Source organism: Acinonyx jubatus, chromosome A1 (assembly GCF_027475565.1).
Source record: "Acinonyx jubatus isolate Ajub_Pintada_27869175 chromosome A1, VMU_Ajub_asm_v1.0, whole genome shotgun sequence".
Classification (NCBI taxonomy): Eukaryota; Metazoa; Chordata; class Mammalia; order Carnivora; family Felidae; genus Acinonyx; species Acinonyx jubatus.
The window spans coordinates 103,382,907-103,400,920 of NC_069380.1; the positions used below are offsets into that span (position 1 = coordinate 103,382,907).

The window sequence follows — 18,014 nt, forward strand, 5'->3', positions numbered from 1 at the left end:
TCTGGGGGAAACGATTTACTGGACAGTAAGAGGGAAAGCCATCCTGTGGGTTTAGTTAATGCCCAACAGTCACAAAAGGGCTGGATGCCCCAGGGAATATGGTGCAATCAAAACCTGTGACTGTCTCCCCGCCCCCACCCCCACCCAGCCCATCTTTTCCTCTGCTCTCACATTCTGGTAACTTGGCTCTAAAAAGTGCACCCGCAGGCCCATCTGTAGCTGGAAACAAAACACACCTCTTCCTCTCCATACCACAGGTATCCTATTTATTGATCTTCCCCATTCTGTCCAAACTGGTGTCTATAAGAAGAACGTCAAATCAGCCCGATGGAACACAAGACATGTCTGACAATGCTGTAGAGCCTTTCCCAGTACCTCTGAGGAGGACACATGCTCGGGGAAGTAAGAACAGGTGCTTGCAACTCTGTGGCTGATAGGTGGGTACTGAATGGACATTTCCATTTGCTTCCATGAAGCAAAATCAGACAGAAAATGATCATTTTCCATTTACTCTCCCCCCCCACCCCGCCCCTCTTTCTGTTTTGTTAGAGTGGAGTTGAGGGTAAAGTACAAAAGCCCCACAGAGTCGAGTGCCCTTGGCTGAATGTTTTCCTTGGTCAGGATCACTCCATGAATTCCTACTCAAACACAGTGAGTAACCCGTTCCTGGAGGGTTACTGGCTGGATTTGCGGGTCACGGTGCCTGTATGGTTACCACAGAACTCTGAAGGTTACCAGAGGGCATCAGACATTCCACAAGTCACTGATTTTTTTTTTTTCCTTCCTGTTTGGGATGCCCCCGCCGATTCTAAAGCCAGCTACCGTGACCCACAAGAGGCCACAGGAGGACCAGGCCTCCAACGCAAATAGCCTTTGAACTGATTTTCCTGTTGAGCATAAAGGTGCTGACCATAGCCAAGGCCAGAAAGCACTCAGACATATTTCCCCTGCTTTAGGGCTGAGGCCAGGTGTGGAGGCCAACTCCATAATCCCTGATTTCAACCAAACATAAACTAGGTGATAAGAAGCCTCGCCTGCAAAGTGTCTCCACTGGTCAGGATCTGAAAGCATTCGGGTGAGGAGGTAAAAGAAATCAGCTGTTAGGCAGTTGAGAGTTTGTCCAAGTCTTGGAAATATCACCTTTTAAAAGATGTGCCATCTTCAGATTCCCAGGACTCAACCTTGTCGATGACATCAGCACCAGGACACCCAGCGACTGCCTGAGGGCTGGGAAATGACTCTGTGGCCAGCTAGATTTTCTGAGCTTATCTGCAAAGCTACTCTAATCTCCTCTGAATATCAGGGCAGAGTCTTGCCAAGCAGCCAAACACTCACTTTAATCATTTTCAGTTAGGAGACAAAAAAAAGTTCTGTTTATAAAGAAAAAGCTTAACCCATTGAGTTGGGGTCCACATCCCTATTCCATTTCCTTTTTCCTCTCAAGGTACCCACAGCTGAGGCAGGACAAGCAAAACAACACCTCGAGGGATCTTCAATCTCCCTGGAATATATAATCCTCTCGAAATGATCTAAAACGGTGTGGATGTAACCTTAAAGGTGGACCTCCCTCGGTGAATATTACAGCAACGCAAAAACAGAAAAGCCACTTTGAAAAATGATTCAGCAGTTTCTTATAAGAATTAAACATACACCTGTCATTCAACTCAGCAATCTCATGCTTAGGTATTTATTTAAGGTAGATGACAACACATATTCCCACACAAAAAATGGGATAGGAATGTTTATTCATGATGACCCCACTGTGGAAAGAACCCGGATGCCCTTCCACTGGTGAAGAGATAAACAGTAGTACATTTATACGATGAAGGGAATCCTACTGAGCAATAAAAAGGAACTAGCTACCGATGCACAGAGCAACATGGAGGGATCTCATTATGCTGTATGAAAGAAACCAGGCTCAGAAGCCTGCATGGCATATGATTTCCTTTATAGAACATCCTGGAAAAGGCAAAATTACAGGGTCAGAAAACAGGTCAGTAGTGGCCAGGGGCTAGGTGTGCAAGGGAAGGTTGACTTCAAGAGGGCATAAAAGAAATTTGGGGAGTGCTGACGCTATCTTGTATCTTGATCACGATGGTCATCATACACGCGTATGCATTTGTGAAAATACATGGTCCTATACACTAAAAAAAAGGGTGAATTTAGTCCAAGTTACACCTCAATGAACCCAACCTGAAACTAAAATCTCAGTGTCAAAGGCTCAATGATTAACAAAGGCAGACGTCAAAACAACAGATTAACTTCCTGCCTACATCAAGATCTGGAGGCCTTCTCCCAGGACGGGTCCGGTGGGACTCAGAAGCCGTGTACTACTCAGTTACCTTCGGGCACAGAGTTTAAATAAAGCACTAATACATAAATCAATATGGCCACTGTGCCAGCATGCTACTGTGCATGAGGTTACTCATTTAGGATGTTCTGAAGCCTGTTCTTCGCGAGACAGCTTCTCATATTCTGACATTAAGGTGCTATTTATTTTCCAGGGTGGTGCATGGTTCCTACTTTGCTTCTCCTAGAGTTCTAACTGCTTGGATGCCACAGGTTACATGATCCCCGGAGTCAAGCAATTATTTCAGACAGAGAATTCAAGCCTGCCCTGTGCTTGTGTTTTCTATAAATGAAGAGGTAAGTAAAAAAACGAATGAATGCACCACATTAATCATTAACAGTCCAGCTGGACATAACAAAGAGAAAAAAGGGACTTCCCTAATTCTGTGATATGCTTATAGATGACTTGGCTCAGAATTATTTTTGGCAGAGAAATACTCACGTCCTGGGCATGCAAAGGTTTTTGCTTACTTTTCCACCGGATGCCACGACTATAGTATAATAGAGTGTCTCCATTTTGAATGGTTATGATTTGAAACTAGGCTTGCTTTCTCCCCTTTTTCCCAACAGAAAGGTTTACTGAGAATCCACTATATGGAAATAAATGCTAAGGGCAGATGGAATGAGAAACTCGAAGATGCAGCCTTTCAGCAGCCTACTACAGCTACCCAAGTATGTCCAGTGGAAGGCGGAGTGTGATGTGTGGTGAGCAGAAGCATAACTACGGCGCTAAGCAGCAAGGGGGAGGGGGACAGGATCTGTCTGGAAAGGCGGAATTCAAGCCCAGCTGTGGAGGATGAGATGTGGGACTGCAGACATTCCAGGCCAAGGAACTACTTTCCATAAAGGGCCTTATGGGTGCAGATTTGCTTAAATCACTTTTCAGCTGGCATCCTGGAGCCTGAAAGTCATGGGTATTACATTTGGGGAGGGGGGAAGGTGTGGGGAGGCGGGGGGAGGATTTCATGATCTTTAGGCCTCAGGCCTCTCTGTTCTCTGAGAGTCTGGTGCTCCCCTATTCCCTCACGCACTAGAGCATCACATGTTTACGTCACCTGCCTTGTCCATATAGAGTCATTTCAGCAGGAACCCAGGTCACTTGTGGTCGATCACTGGGTTATGAAGAGTCAAGTTTGGGAAACAATGACAACAGGGAAAGGGACAGGAGGGCACAGAGGTGGTGGCTTTAAACGGGGTTAGAGTACTTGCTCCCCTCCAGTGGGGTCTGGATCCAGGATCTTTAATCACCTCAGGGAGCAGTGTTAGTGAAAACACTAATAACGAATGCATGAGAACCTTCGCTGCCGCATTATCATTACCGATAAGACTCCGGTAATCATCCAAAGGCTCATCATCAGGGAAACACTGTCCTCCTTTAGCAAGGGCGGGGATGGGAGGAAGAAGAGAATATCTTCCGTGGTCAATAGGCTTGCTATTTCTCACCACCTGATACCCCAAAGTGAAAGGACCAGGGAACTCAGGCCAGTCTTGCCTGTAGCTTCAGATCCTGTTTCTAACAGAAACAGTCGAATAACCGATTTATCTTCCTAAATGCCAGTTTACCCAAAATGACTGGACACTGTATTTTTTTAGCAAGAGTATCCTTTTTCTGTATCTTCTCTCTCTCTCTCTCTCTCTCGAGACATTGTTAGGTCAGCAACAATTTCCATGTTCAATTAAGTTTATTTATTATTTTTAGTAATCTTTACCCCCAAGGTGGGGCTTGAACTCAACCCTGTGATCAAGAGTCACATGTTTTTCCGGCTGAGCCAGCCGGGCGTCTCTGTGTCGATTGAGTACATGTGGTCAACCTAGGCTTGACTGCTACCATTCTTGAGGAATGGGCCATGTGTGCCATAGCATCGATGTGGCAAGGAAACACGGCCAGTTATTTTAGAAGATGATCAAAATCAATAGTCGGCTGATTATTTATCATTAGCCAGGAGACACTGAAGCACTTTTAGTACAGAAACCCAGTGGAGGTTACGGGCACTCTAAGGACAACCGAGGAAATACTAAGGGGGAGGAAATAGAGTGTTAGCGTATTCCTGAAAGCCCTCCTTGCTGGCAGTGTAAAATAATCCTTTCAATGGCAGGAAATAACATATCTCACAACATGGGAATTCCTAGGTCGTGGGGGTTTTCTTTTACTTTATGTGGGTCACAGAGTAAACTGCAAAACTTGATGGGCAAGGAAAGGGGGGGTGGTGGTGGAAGGGGGATCATGGAAATGCAAAAGAAGCATCTTCCAAGTGGCCCCAGTGAGCCGAATAGCCGCGAACCAATCAGGCTGGGCTGCTGATCAGAAAACAGAAGATGCTGACCTGTGGTGAACCAGAATTCTGCTCCAGCAGCTGAAGAGTAAAGCCCAAAGTTCCTGCTCCCTTTTCATGCCACTCCTCCGCTTTCCTCCACTTGGAGAACCCGCTCCAGCTTGGATCAGGGGTGAAACTGAAGCAGCTACCCTAAATGGGCTTTTGGCTTCGTACCAACAGGCTTGTTTCTTGACTTGACTCTCAGCAACCCCTGTGCAAACACTCAGCATTCCATGGCTGAGGCCACACACACACACACACACACACACACACACACAGGGCAGCCATCAGGTGGGACTCAGGTGGGACGGCCGCAAATGTACTTTCACACCCTGGGGAGAAGAGGTGGGGGTGGGGAGGTGAGGTGGGGGAAGGCCAAGAATCGGGTGGAGAGGAGGGAGCTTCACGGACGCTATAAAATCCATGCCAGGAGGAAACGAACAGATATCTCCATGGATATCAACCTGAGAAAAGTGGTCTTTTCAACAAGAATCTCACTCCTTCGCCTGCACCACTTCTTCCCTGCCGATCCCAGGCCAGGCCAAAACAAACTGAAAGACGATTACGATTTGTGGTCAAGAGAACAAGCTCCAAAATATTTGTAGATGTGACTTCAGGAGGCCCCACGGTGACAGACTGAAGTACGACACTAAGACCTGGAAATGTGGTGCCACAGGCACAAGACATCAGGAGGAAGGTGCACCTGCCAAAAAAACCAGAGAAGTTTCCAGAAAGTACCCTCTCAGCAACCCCGTTGAAGGAGAACTAGCATATTGAACTTTCCACATAATTGCTTTTCAGGTCTGTCTCCCAGATAATCCCTCAGTGAATACCTAAGTCAGCAAAACAACTGGAATTTTTATATTGATCGTGTAATACTGGCAGGTCTGTGAGCTATAGGCCTCAGTCGGGGCAAACACATAAAATATTGCCAGTTGGTATAAGAAGTTTTTAGCTAATGTAGATGGTTTGGAAAAGGGGGCCGTTTTCTTTCTCTTTTTTTCAGATGGCAGACTTTTTTTTTTTTTTTTTCTTATATGGTGCCCATTTTTAGGGCATTTAAGCCCCAACCAACTTCCAATGAGCCCATGAGAGCCAGCCCAGCACAACCTCCTGAGTAGCCTGCACCTTGGGGACAAGGAACCACCCTACAGGGCAAAAACGTAAATGACTTGACCTGCATCCTGGGCCTCCAAGCTTCAATCCTTGTTCTCCAGACTACTTTCTGACCGACTTTCAGATTGGGCCCTCCCTGTTCTACTCCCAGCCATAAACGGACCTCACTGCCACTGCACTTTCTGCACACACAGTCACCTGGTGGTAATGTGTCCCAGCCGATTTAGTCCCTGGTACTCTGGCATTTGAGGGGGGCAGCACTGCCCCTCAAAGACGGATGTATTTTCAAAACTTGCTGTTTGTTTCCAGAGGGCCAACTCTTCTCTAAATCAAATATGCGATCTAACCTGTTCAATAAACATACCAAACACCTTTCATTGCAAGACCGTCAGCACTAAGGGTATAGTGGATAAGGCACTGCGCTCCCCCTCACAGAACTGAGGCATTACTAATGCACCACGCTGGGTGGAAGTCAGACCAGCCCATCAAGGCCATGTTATGGAGCAAAGCAAATAATACCAATCAATGCCTTACAGTCACCCCAAACTTCATAGTTTTCAAAGAGCTATTCCGTGTATTTTAAGATTCATGACTTTTTAACATTTTTATTTATTTTTCAGAGGCAGAGAGATACACAGCACGCGCAGGGGAGGGGCAGAGAGAGAGGGAGACACAGAATTCGAAGCAGGCTCCAGGCTCTGAGCTGTCAGCACAGAGCCCAACGTGGGGCTCGAACCCACCAGTTGTGAGATCATGACCTGAGCCGAAGTCGGTTGCTGAATCAACTGAGCCGCCCCGGCACCCCTACTATTCATGATCTTAAGTCAAATTTTCACTAGTTGAAAGAGATCCTTCACATCATTTCCCCAACTTCATTTGTGCTTGGGCTGTTCCCCTCCCCTCTGGCAGACCCCCCTCATTAACTTCCCTATCCCCCAAACCTAGGAGGCATCATGCTTCCATCCGTTCCTTATCACACATAGTGAGATCATTATCAAGTCCCGTTTGTCCTTCCACCTTGAAATTATACACCGTCTCCATCACCACTGTTTTCATCTTCCCCAAGCCATCATCAGATCTCACCTGAATTATTCAGGTAGCCTCTTAATTGGTTCCTCTGCTTCCACTTGTGCCCACGTCCAATCTGTTCTCCATGCCACGGTGAATGATCAGGGAAAGTTGTGGTGGATTTGGTCCTGGCCACTTTTATTTGCTCTAGAACAGTGGGCGGTGTTAGAACACGAAGCAGGATGAGGAATAATCTGGATATGGCAGTGTCACTGACCTCACACCATCACTCCTCTTTGAAAAGGCAAGAATGAATTACTTTACATAAGGCTCAAGAAAGACAGCTGTAATCATTTGGATGCATGCCACTTAGAGACATGGCGGAATGGAAAAGACGCATAGTGACACATTCCAGAGGGCATGGAATGGGAAACAGAGGAAGACCAGGGATGAACAGAGTAGACTCAGTGAAGCATGACAAGGCACAAAAGGATGTAAAGAATGAAGCTGGGAAGCCAGTGAGGTTTCCCAGCCACCAGAAAGACATTAACCCTATTGCGAATGATGAAACCAGTTGAGAATTCCCTCCACACAGTGAGGCCTTGAAGGGTAAAGATCTCCCATTATCTCAGCCCCAATACCGTTTGTCTGGTGATCATCAGAAGACCAAGGCATAGAGATGAGGGTTCTATTTAAAATGTTTCTTAGTTGGCCAGTTCCTTCTCCACCTCTTGCTTTTAAGTCTGGCCTGTATGCAACTGGCACACCGTTTTGTGATTGAAACATGTACTGCCTGTCACTGTTCTTGGCGTCTCGTTCGTTGAGAATAAACTCATGTTGTATTTGGATGGACAGAGAAACTTATGGTGTAAAAGATCTAAAGGGATGAAACGGACACAGAGATGATGGAAAGCAATTTCTCCAGCCCCACCCAGGCTGGAGCACACTGTTACTATGTTCCATCAGTGTTGGTCCGTTTGTTTTCTGCGCCGACTTAAAAACGGTTAGTTATTTCAGCATCCCAGTGCCGCAATGGCACTGGCACTAAGAATACCACATCGGAGTGGAAACTGTCAACAGGCCATTTCCCAGAGCCTGGACAACTATGCCTGCAGGTGAAACAGCATCACTTCGGAGCCTCTAGAAGGTGTTAGAGGCCATTAGCATCCCTTTGATATTTTTAACACACAGAATTCAAGCCCTGATCACATTTCAGGGTATATGCGCCCCTTGCTACAAGCCCCCGTTCCTTTCATAACTCAGACATTAGTGGGGGGAATTATTGTTTTCTGAACCAAAGCTTAGCCGTTACTACAGTGGAGAATCCTGGCGGGAACCTCTGCCTGGAGGGAGCGATCGATAACTGGAGTGGAGAGCAGAGGGCAGAGAGCAGACCGCAAGTCCCCCTGGACAGAGGACTTGAGGACAGAGATCCTGTCTTGTTTGTCTCTTTAGTCCCAGAACTTCGCAGGCGCTCAGCACTCACTAATGCTTGTTGAATTGAACTGACAGGTGTAAGAAAAGAAAAGAGAAGAGAAGAGCCCAGGGGTGGAGACCTGGTGACTGGGGTGGGAAGGGAACTAGAAAAATAAGTGTTTGGGGGGGAGGATGTTCGAGGAGTAAAGAACTCTGGTAGGAAATGAGTGGGGAGAGAAAACAAATTAGAAAAAAAAAAAGGGAGAACCAAATGTCAGGATGCCACAAAAACATTCCAGGTGTGCATACGTGCACCAGACCCACACGCTCACGCACAGGTGGGCACAAGCACCCTCAATACCAGTGGGGAGTCAGAGCTCTCTACAGGGACAGAAGGGCAGGGGGGTCTTGGAGGCGCCCTGTTTGTTTTAGGTTCTGCTTCCCGCACAGGGGAAAGGGGAGGGAGGCTGGGGCAGCTGAGAGGTAAACAAACACCAGTTGGAGGCGGCACTCAGGCCACAGGTGTGTCCACGGGCAGTGTGGGCACAGACACTGGATTCCATGGGTCTTTCCTTCCAGGCACAGGAACATGAGGGATAAGCCCTCCTCACTAGTTCTGGAGGAGATCCCTCCCCGCCCCCCAGTCTTATTTCCGAACAATAAACCCAAATTACCTGACAGTCCACCTTGTTTTTATCATCTATATATAGCAATGAGGAAGCTGTTCCCTATAAATAGGTTTGCACAACTGGGCTGTGCCTTTTGCAAACATTAAAGTGGAAACGGCCCTGACGCAGATCAATAGTGCTTGCCTATTTCCCTGTGCTGCTCTGTTTATTTTTAGTCCCCACAAAGAGCCCAGTATTTGTACGAAAAACTCTACATCGCCTTCAAGAATATCACCAACTAATGACCTGAGCAGAAAAAACAATTTTGCATTTACTTTATTCCTATCATTCCTTTTTTTTTTCTTTTTTCTTTTTTCCTTATAGGAATAAATTCAGCCTCGGCAGGAATTTGTTCTACTACCTCATTACATAGATTCAGGCCTTTGGGGAAAGAGATCATGAAGCTTATAAAATTCCATACCACCTTTATTACTGCCTGTTTTCTTCCATTTGCCAATTTATCTAAGAGGTCAGTGCTCTATTCCACAGTCAGGGGAGTGCATGCTGGTGCACGTAAACCCAAAGAGTGAGCTTTGGTTGCTTAGAAATAGGAAGGAGTGTGACCCGCCCCCCGCCGCCTCACCTCCCTTTACTTGTACATCATCATTTAGTGCATGAAGGAAACAGAGTGGCAAACTGCAATCAGGAGCATCAGGACGTTCAGAATATAAAAGGTGCATTAGAAAAAGCACTGGGAGCTGAAGCCGGTAATTGGCACTTGATTATCTACAAGTGTCGCCTTACCCATCTCTGCGTTTTCTATGAAGTTTATTTAGCAAAATGCCCTCACACAGTTGGGCACACGCGTTTAATGCTGGTCAAGTAAACAAGTTTCTCCCACACACAAATGGAATTGTGATTATTGGTTGCACCCTGGAGTCCCTGCTGAAACTGTGGATTCCTTGGCGACCCAGATAGAGTTCCATCGTCCTGTTTGCATCCTCAGCTGCCAGACAGAAGCCTGTATGCAATGACATATGCTCAGCAGGTCTTGATTGAAAGATGAGATTATGGCATTGTGCGACCCTGCGTAAGTCACATAACTCCTTAGGGCATTCTTGTCCTCATCCAGGGGGTTTATCAGAGTCTGTGACAACAGCTATTCAGTGGGGCCGTGGGATCGCCCTGATTCTGGGCACAATTTTATTTGGCATCTGTGTATCATTTTTCTGAAAGAGGACACCTATCTTTTATTGTCTCAAAGATTCTGTGGCTATTCCCTGCCACCAAAAGTTTCAGAATCTTTAGCTGAGAGCTAGAGTCTCAAAAATTACTGAATTCGTGAATCCCAATACTTTGGAGCATGCATGCCATGCTTACTTACTAGATATGTGCGATGTACTATATTAGGTGCATTATCAAACTAGCATCAAAATCACAAAAAGTATAAGGTCAATAAACAATATTTATTTCTTTATATATCTAAGAGTACAGATACTTTATCTTAGAAAATAATCATTTTATCAAGAATAGTGTGAATGAATATGCCTTATGTTTGAAAAGCTGGATTAATTATTTGTGATACGTTAATCTGAAGGTCTAGTTCCATGTTCGGTTTATTTTACATAGCTGGGTTTTAATGGCTGTCATAGTTCTAAGCAAAAAAAAAAAAAAAACCAATCACAGTGTGAACATTTCCAAACACTGTTTTTCACAATGTTCTCTCTATAATAAGTTTCGTTAAAATTCAGTTATCTTCTTATTCTTAAAATGACATCTTTATCTTGAAAGGACAAATTAGTTATGCTCTGTATTTTTAAACAATGACCCATAGGTAGCATACTAGAGTGGCTCATTATCACAGAAATGGTTAACAAAATAGGGAACCCTTTACTTTTTATAAGAAGAAAAATGAATGTAACTTATCTGTAAGTTTGACAACTCAATTATTTTTTGATAAGATAACCAGCAAATCTCTGTGTGGTACAGAAGATTTTCATGGTCCCTTCTCAACTTAATACAAAATATTGTATTGCTTTGACTACACTGTATATTACACATTTGTTTTTTACAAAATTAATTATGAAGTATCCCACAGCATTTTGTATACCTCTGGCTTCAACATCTTGGCTGCCCTAGCTTGCTTATGAATGATGCAGTGAATGAATTTATCTCTTATAACCTCACCCTGGAATCCTTCTCTAAGAAACAGCTGCTTCTCAAGAGGGAACACTACTTGGTTTTTCTCACGAAACATTTTCATAAAGATTGTGAATGAATTTCATCTAGTGATGGCTCACCAAAAGGGGGCACTTAGCGTATTTCATTGGTGAAACAGAAATGAGCAAATACAATAGGCTAGATCTAACATCTTACAAACGTAAAACAAGTCTTCTGCCCTCCGTAACCTGTTCCAATATGTATTTGCTTCTTCAAGATACAGTAACACCTTCAATAATACTTGCACAGCACTTTGTGACAGAGAAACTCATTTTAGATAGTTTTCAACATAGTATCTTATCTGGGTTTGTACTGGGAGGAAAAACAGTTTTTGGGTTTTTTAATTTTTATTTTTTTACATTTATTTATTTTTGAGAAACAGACAAAGCATGAGTGGGGGGAGGGGAGGTGGGCAGAGAGAGAAGGAGACATAGAATCTGAAGCAGCCTCCAGGCTCTGAGCAAGAGGTCGGCACAGAGCCTGATGGGGGCTCGAACCCACAAACTGAGATCATGACCTGAGCCAAAGTCGGACGCTCAACCGACGGAGCCACCCAGCCGCCCCAGAAAGACAGTTTTTAAACATATGTAGCTTTTTTACTTCTGCATACAAGTAAAAACTTCAAAACAGGCTTCAGAACATCATTTAGTGAAATTTTATAAAGATCAGTAGGTGAATTTAAACATTGGTTTCACCAGCGCAGGGCTATTCTTATTTTTCTGTGGCACTTTCATATTATCATTTTTCAAGGCAAAGTATACACTTCCTTCCAATATATTCATTCTTAATGACAGTACATGTCAGTCTGTGTTTCATTCCATCATCTTGATAGTTTTGGAATTGGGGGCTAACGTTTGATCAGTACTGATTGTGTTACAGTTTTTAACTCCCAGCTTGGCTAATAAACCAAGAACCTAGAACAAAGTTGTCAATTCCATTTCAAACTGTTCACTTATTCTTGCTTGCACAGTTAGTGATACCTTTAAATTTATACTTTTTTTTTTACAAGATTCTTTCTTTGTTAAATTTTTAATGTTTATTTATTTTTGAGAGAGAGAGAGAGAGACAGAGGGAGAGGCAGAGGGGCAGAGAGAGAGGGAGACACAGAATCTGAAGCCGGCTCCAGGCTCTGAGCTGTCAGCACAGAGCCCGATGAAGGGCTTGAACTCATAGAATGTGAAATCATGACCTGAGATGAAGTTGGATGCTTAACTGACTGAGCCACCCACGTGCCCTTTTACTGGAATCTTTTTAAGCTGCTTGCCTTGGTTGTTGTTGCTGTTTGGTTTTTGTTTTGTGTTTTTGTTGTTGTTGTTGTTGCTGTTGAGGGCTACTTTAGTTGAAACTAACATTAAGCCAATTAATTTAACCCAACATGTACAGATACAATGCAACACGCTGTGGACAAGTGAGCAACCATCGCCCCCACCCCCACCCCCGACCCCGAACATACACCCTTCTGACTTAAAGAACAGGAGAGGGAGCAACTGTCAATCCATATATTAGTAAAACTTAATTTTTCTTATTTTTGGGGTATAAAAATGTGTACAAATTCCAGTATTTTCTTTCTTAGCCCCAGTGGTTTATCTTGCAAATTCCACCTTGGAAACCCTGATGTGGATAATCTCTGGTGCCATTTCCAGCTCAAAAATTAAAAATTAATGGATATTCTGCTAGCAGGGCACTGGCTCTCTTTGTTTGCTCAAAGAACTCCTATATAACCCCCGAATTTATGTTTCCTGGCAGCTCCGGAGAAACCCTCCATCCAAAAACCCCGTGAGTGAGGAAGGAAGGCAGGTCACCTGGCTGAGCTCTTCCCCTGCTGCCACCTAGGAGAGAGTCTGGTTGAATCCATCCAGAAGAACTGGGTAGGTTGACAGGTCTCTATCTCCCCATTAGCCTACCCTTCACACTCCGCACACACGGACTAGCAGTTTTCAGCCTCAGCAAACATTAAAACATGAGATTATGGGGGCACCTGGGGTGGCTCAGTCGGCTGAGCATCCGACTTCAACTCAGGTCATGATCTCACTGTTAGTGATTTCAAGCCCCACTTTGGGCTTGCTGCCATCAGTCTGTTAGCTACAGAGCCCACTTCAGACCCTCTGTCCCCCTCTCTCTGCCTCCTCACCTGCTTGCACTAGTATATATAAAACAAACAAAAAACCATGGGATTATGATGTGTGGCGCAGCAAAAGTGTTCAGGGCACAAGAATTTCCCTTGGAAGGTTTGACAGCTGCAAGTGGGAGGGATGAGGCAGGGTCATGTGTTTTCAGAGTGGTTCTGGACAGCCCTGTTTTGTGTGGGAAGAAGAAACAAATTGTATTATGTGGAAGGGAAAAGTCTTCTAAATTTAGTCTTTTATCACCTGGATTGTTGTCTCTGAGCCTGCTTTCCTACCTTTGCCTGGCGAGGCGCAGGAGCTGGGGAAGTCCGGGAAGACTGACTGCATCCAGCAGCAACAAAGCCAGGTGCCAGGCAGCCTGCCAGAAAACGCAGTCCAGTGACCACAGCCTCTTTCAAGAGTCGGGGAGGACAGTCATACATATCTAAGAGACATTCTTTGTTCGGAGGCAAGATCTGGTGACCCATGAGTAAAATCTCTTAAGGAATGGACTTACAACAAGATAGGCAGGTTTTTAGAATAAAGACAGGGCCAAAAGATCATCTCCGAACTTTCTCCAGTCACATTTCCTCCATCAAAACTAGCTTCTCTCCTGTTCCTCAAACAGCTCCTAAGGACTTTCTGAGGCCTCCAATTCCTTTCAGGGGTCAAACGCTCAAAAACCAGAGGCTCCTTCACAGAAGCTAAGGATAATTCACCCTTAGGAAATTAGCTTGATTGGTTATGTCTGGATTTGAGGACAGGGCGGTGTATTTCTTTCGTTGGAAAAAAGTTTTGTTAACAAAAAGACAACAAAAAATAATCCAGTCTAGGTTGTTTTCTGTATTTTAGAGATTCCACCAACATTATCATCAGAGAAACTGAAGATAAAAAAAAGATTATTTGCATCTCCGTTAAAATTATAATACCCTTCTCATTAAGGTGTTTGGAAAATGACAAGATGGCTCTTACAAATGAAGTTTTTATTTGTGCTACTCCCTTGCCCATGGGTTTATAAGTGCTGGTATTGTATTTCCTATACAAAGAGACAGAGGTTATTAACTGTGTGAATCCAGGCTGGGTTCCTGTTACATGTTTGTATACTGGATTCCCTCTCTTTATTTTCTTAGGAAACCAGAGCTCCACAACCTACCTCTCCCAATCACCACCACCCCCCACCACCAGAAATTGCTTCTTCTGCTCTGAAGTATGAAACCTACTGGTTACTCTTATTTGGCATCTGTGATCAGACACATTGTATTTGAGTTCTTGGATACAACACAGATGAAAGAAACAGCCACAATAGGAACTTAAGCAGCCAACTAGCAACCTGGTGAGTGAGTACTCTCCTTACAAATAAAAGTTACCAACCAGAAATTTTTACAACTTGCTCCCTATAGCTAGGAAAAATAAACAGGCTTGAAAGATGAATAGAATCCTACGGCCGTGATGCCGGACCAAGTCCACAGAAATAATCCAGTTTTCCGTTTCTTTCCCAGAAGGTGTATTGCTCTATATCTGCCTTTATCAGAGGCAGGACCAGGACCAGGCTCAGGGGTTCTGACTGGGGTGGAGGGAGAATGGGGCGCCTGGCCATCTGGTCATTTATAGTGATATCAAAGAGAAAACTCCTAGCAGAAACTCACATGAAACTAATAATTGCATAAGATGGTAAAGAGTTCTACCAGGCACCTAAAGATGTAAATATTTATTAGCTATGCATACATTTTTGAAACTAGAAAAGGGATTTTTCAAAGATTTCCAAAGCAAAGATCTACTTCACACACTCCAAAATATTTTCCAAGATGTTCCCACTATCAACTGACATTCTTTGACAGAGGCCTAGAAAATGAGCTAACTCCACAGCTCACAAGCAGCTTGCTTTATGATGGGTGTGAACCAGGCACACACAATGTCACAGCCAGTCTCGAGTGCCACATCCCTTGTGGTTTCTCCCATCAGAAGCCAGTATCTCTGACTGCCAGTTGGAAATCTTTTCCAGAATTTTAATTCCAGAAAGATTTCTCTAAGAGCTGTGCTTCCAACCCCCCTTTCCAACATTCTATCCCTGGATCAGGTATACAAATCTAGGCTCTGTATTTAAGCTGGAGAAGGAATAAAGAGTAAAAACACTGTCAAAATACTTATTCCACTGAGCCTCCACACCACCTCGCCGCCCCTCTTGAAAGTTACAAGCTGCAGGAAATAATCCAGGTTCAAAGTAGAGTGTTTTAATCTGCATTAACGACCTTTGAAAGCGTGAGCTTGGGAAGGCCTCTGAGATTCAAGCAGTGAGACTTTCCACACAGAATGCATGGAATTTGTAAGCCAAGGTGCTTCTCTGAAGGACTCTGTGCTAGAAGTGAACGAATACTCGGGGCACTTGAGCAACAGATTCAAATTCAATCATCTCGGCAGGCTTTCACCTCCACTTCCAAATAGCTGTGGGCTCTCTGGGCTTGTGTTCAACTGCCTAATGTAGCATGAGGGGATGGCTTCTCTCTGAATCCAAGGCTCCATCTTGGCCTGTCCTCCCCTCCCCCCAAGTAAGGTATTGTCTCTCATGGGGGCAGACACAGGAGACCAGTGCTTTTCTTCCTAGCCTTTTCGTTAAACATGAGAATATGCAAACATATGCAAAATTAGGCATACTCTGTGGTGAAAATTCCCACAAATAAATAATAAATCTTCCTCATATTGCTCAAAGAAGAAAAGGCACGGTAACTAGATTCCCTAAAAGTGCCCCCCCCCATCCCCACCTTACCTTCAAATACGAAGATAAATGAGATTTTTAAGAGAATTCATTTTTAATTGCTTATTCCTAGTGAGTGATTTCAAACGCCAGGTAGATCTGGGGCTACGATTCTGTACAGCTGAGTACTGCTTCCCATATATACTTTTAGCATGTAAAGGCTGCCATTTTAATTGGTATTCAGAGGTCTGCCAATGTGCAGACCCAAGCAGTTCAATTATTTTGACCAACTGGGAAAGTGAGTTATCTAGAAACAAATGGGAATGACAGATTAAAAGGCTATCCTTGCTAATACTTTCAAATTGGGCTAAAGTTAGTTATACCCTGTTGAGTCCTTCCACTTAGGATGAACAATGCAGCAAAGCATGGCGAGAGGTACTGCTTGGGCCTCTAATCTTAGCTGTGACATTTCCTGTCTCATGTTCTACCATCAATAGTGACCTACTTGCTATAACCATGTGATTTCCCAACTGGGGCTTTTGATGCTCACACATGGGAAACACAATTATTTTTATATTTAGCACAAAGTGTAGCCGTGAAACATTTCAAATGATTTTCGGTTGAACATATCCACACGAATCTTATTTTGCGGTAATCTTTTGTTTTGTTTTGTTTTGTGTTTTGCTTTGTCTTTTGGAAACAACAGTTACGACACATTAAAAACAAAGCTTTCACTCCCCCCGCCCCTTTTTTAAAAAGCAAACAGTGCACACGCTCCATTAGGCCAGTATCCAATAAATTGAAAACTAGCAAAAAGTGAAAGAATCATGTCCTCGTTATCTCATCTGAAGAACTGGGCACACGTGACTCTTGTTGAGAGTGATAGGGAACAACACTGCTGGTATTATGTAGGCTTGAAATCCTTAGCAAAATGAAAATAACTTATTAGTGGTAAGTAAAGAGGAGACAGAAACTAGCACTCAGAGGTGGAACAGAAGTATACAAAAGACACAACCACAGGATTTTTTACGTAAAAAAACAGACAAAACTAAAAACTCACCAAAACACAACACAGAGTAGGATTACAAATACCTGGCAAGAAAGCCTTCCCATGCCACAAAATATGTCTGAGAGCCACTCAGGACAGCTGATTTACCAGGCAAAAGACAAGCCGTCACACACAGTTTTCAAAGTTAAGAAGACCTCCCTCAATAAAAATCTATGTCTGTCTGTATGCATGTAACACAGCAAACGACTGTTCACAATTTTAAACCTTGTCAACTTTGATCCGCAAACCCTAACGACGTGAACAGAGGGGTCCCGCACTCTACTGAAGAGAACTTGCTCCATGTCACGTGTGAATAAGCACATTCCCAAAAGTTAACCAAACCCCCAAAACAGATGTCAGGAGCCTGCAGTATACCTATCTCGGTGACTCTCCCAAACTCTGTGGCTACACCAGCTCAGAAGCAGCTGCTTTTGTGAATCATAAAGGACCTTTCAAAGCACAGGGTGTTCACACATGGAAAAGCACATGTTCTCTGCCTCTGCCAAAGAAGCTTCACGGCCGCCCCCCTCCAAGTACTTGGGAAATATTCCAGCAATATGTGTGTACCCATTATGGATTCCTTCTCATTGCTACTGCGTGTGCTATACATTTTCTATAACCTCATGCTGTTTCCCACCCACACAGCTTAGAAAGAAAGAAAGAAAGAGGAAAAAAAAAAAAAGAAACAAAGCCTTTGTCGAGCCATAAAAGGGCCAATCTACTGTATATGAAAACTACCCTGTCAAAAGCCGTCTCTCAAGAGTTTATGTCGACCATGAACCTGCCTAATTTCAATAATGATATGTTGGCCCAGCCCTTTAATTACCCATCTCATTGTCACCTGGATCTTGATGGGCTCTTCCCCAATCACACACCCAAATCTACCTAGCTCATAAAGTGAGGAAGAAACGGCTCCCCTCCAGGACACACAGGAGGAAGGTACCATGTGAACAACATCGAAGTATCCTTTTCCATTTCCTCCCCATTCTGTGTTTTACTGACTTGTCTCTGATGCAAGACATAAAAACAACTGGAAGAACTAGACTTAAAAATTACTCTCAAATATAGATGTGTTCTCACCATAACATTTAGATCTGCTTCTGGAAGTCTGATACGGGGGGTTTAGCTGAGAAGTGT

At 44.1% G+C, this 18,014-nt stretch overlaps 1 protein-coding gene and 1 long non-coding RNA gene across 6 annotated transcripts in view; one reads left to right on the forward strand and one right to left on the reverse strand.

Annotated features, from left to right (window-relative positions):
* Window positions 1-14,543, forward strand: part of LOC106970737 (uncharacterized) — a 33,304-nt gene extending 18,761 nt beyond the window's left edge. For 2 of the 4 annotated variants that reach the window (XR_008297456.1, XR_008297458.1), the window contains 6 exons: window positions 258-437; window positions 550-651; window positions 2,505-2,646; window positions 2,920-3,054; window positions 12,779-12,900; window positions 14,268-14,543. This is a non-coding gene — a long non-coding RNA (uncharacterized LOC106970737). The remainder of the gene's footprint in view (window positions 1-257; window positions 438-549; window positions 652-2,504; window positions 2,647-2,919; window positions 3,055-12,778; window positions 12,901-14,267) is intronic. The other 2 variants (XR_008297460.1, XR_008297457.1) reach the window with 2 other exon arrangements.
* The window catches only part of MARCHF3 (membrane associated ring-CH-type finger 3), a 152,022-nt gene that overhangs the window by 121,169 nt on the left and 12,839 nt on the right, over window positions 1-18,014 (reverse strand). The gene's annotated exons all lie outside the window — the stretch shown is intronic.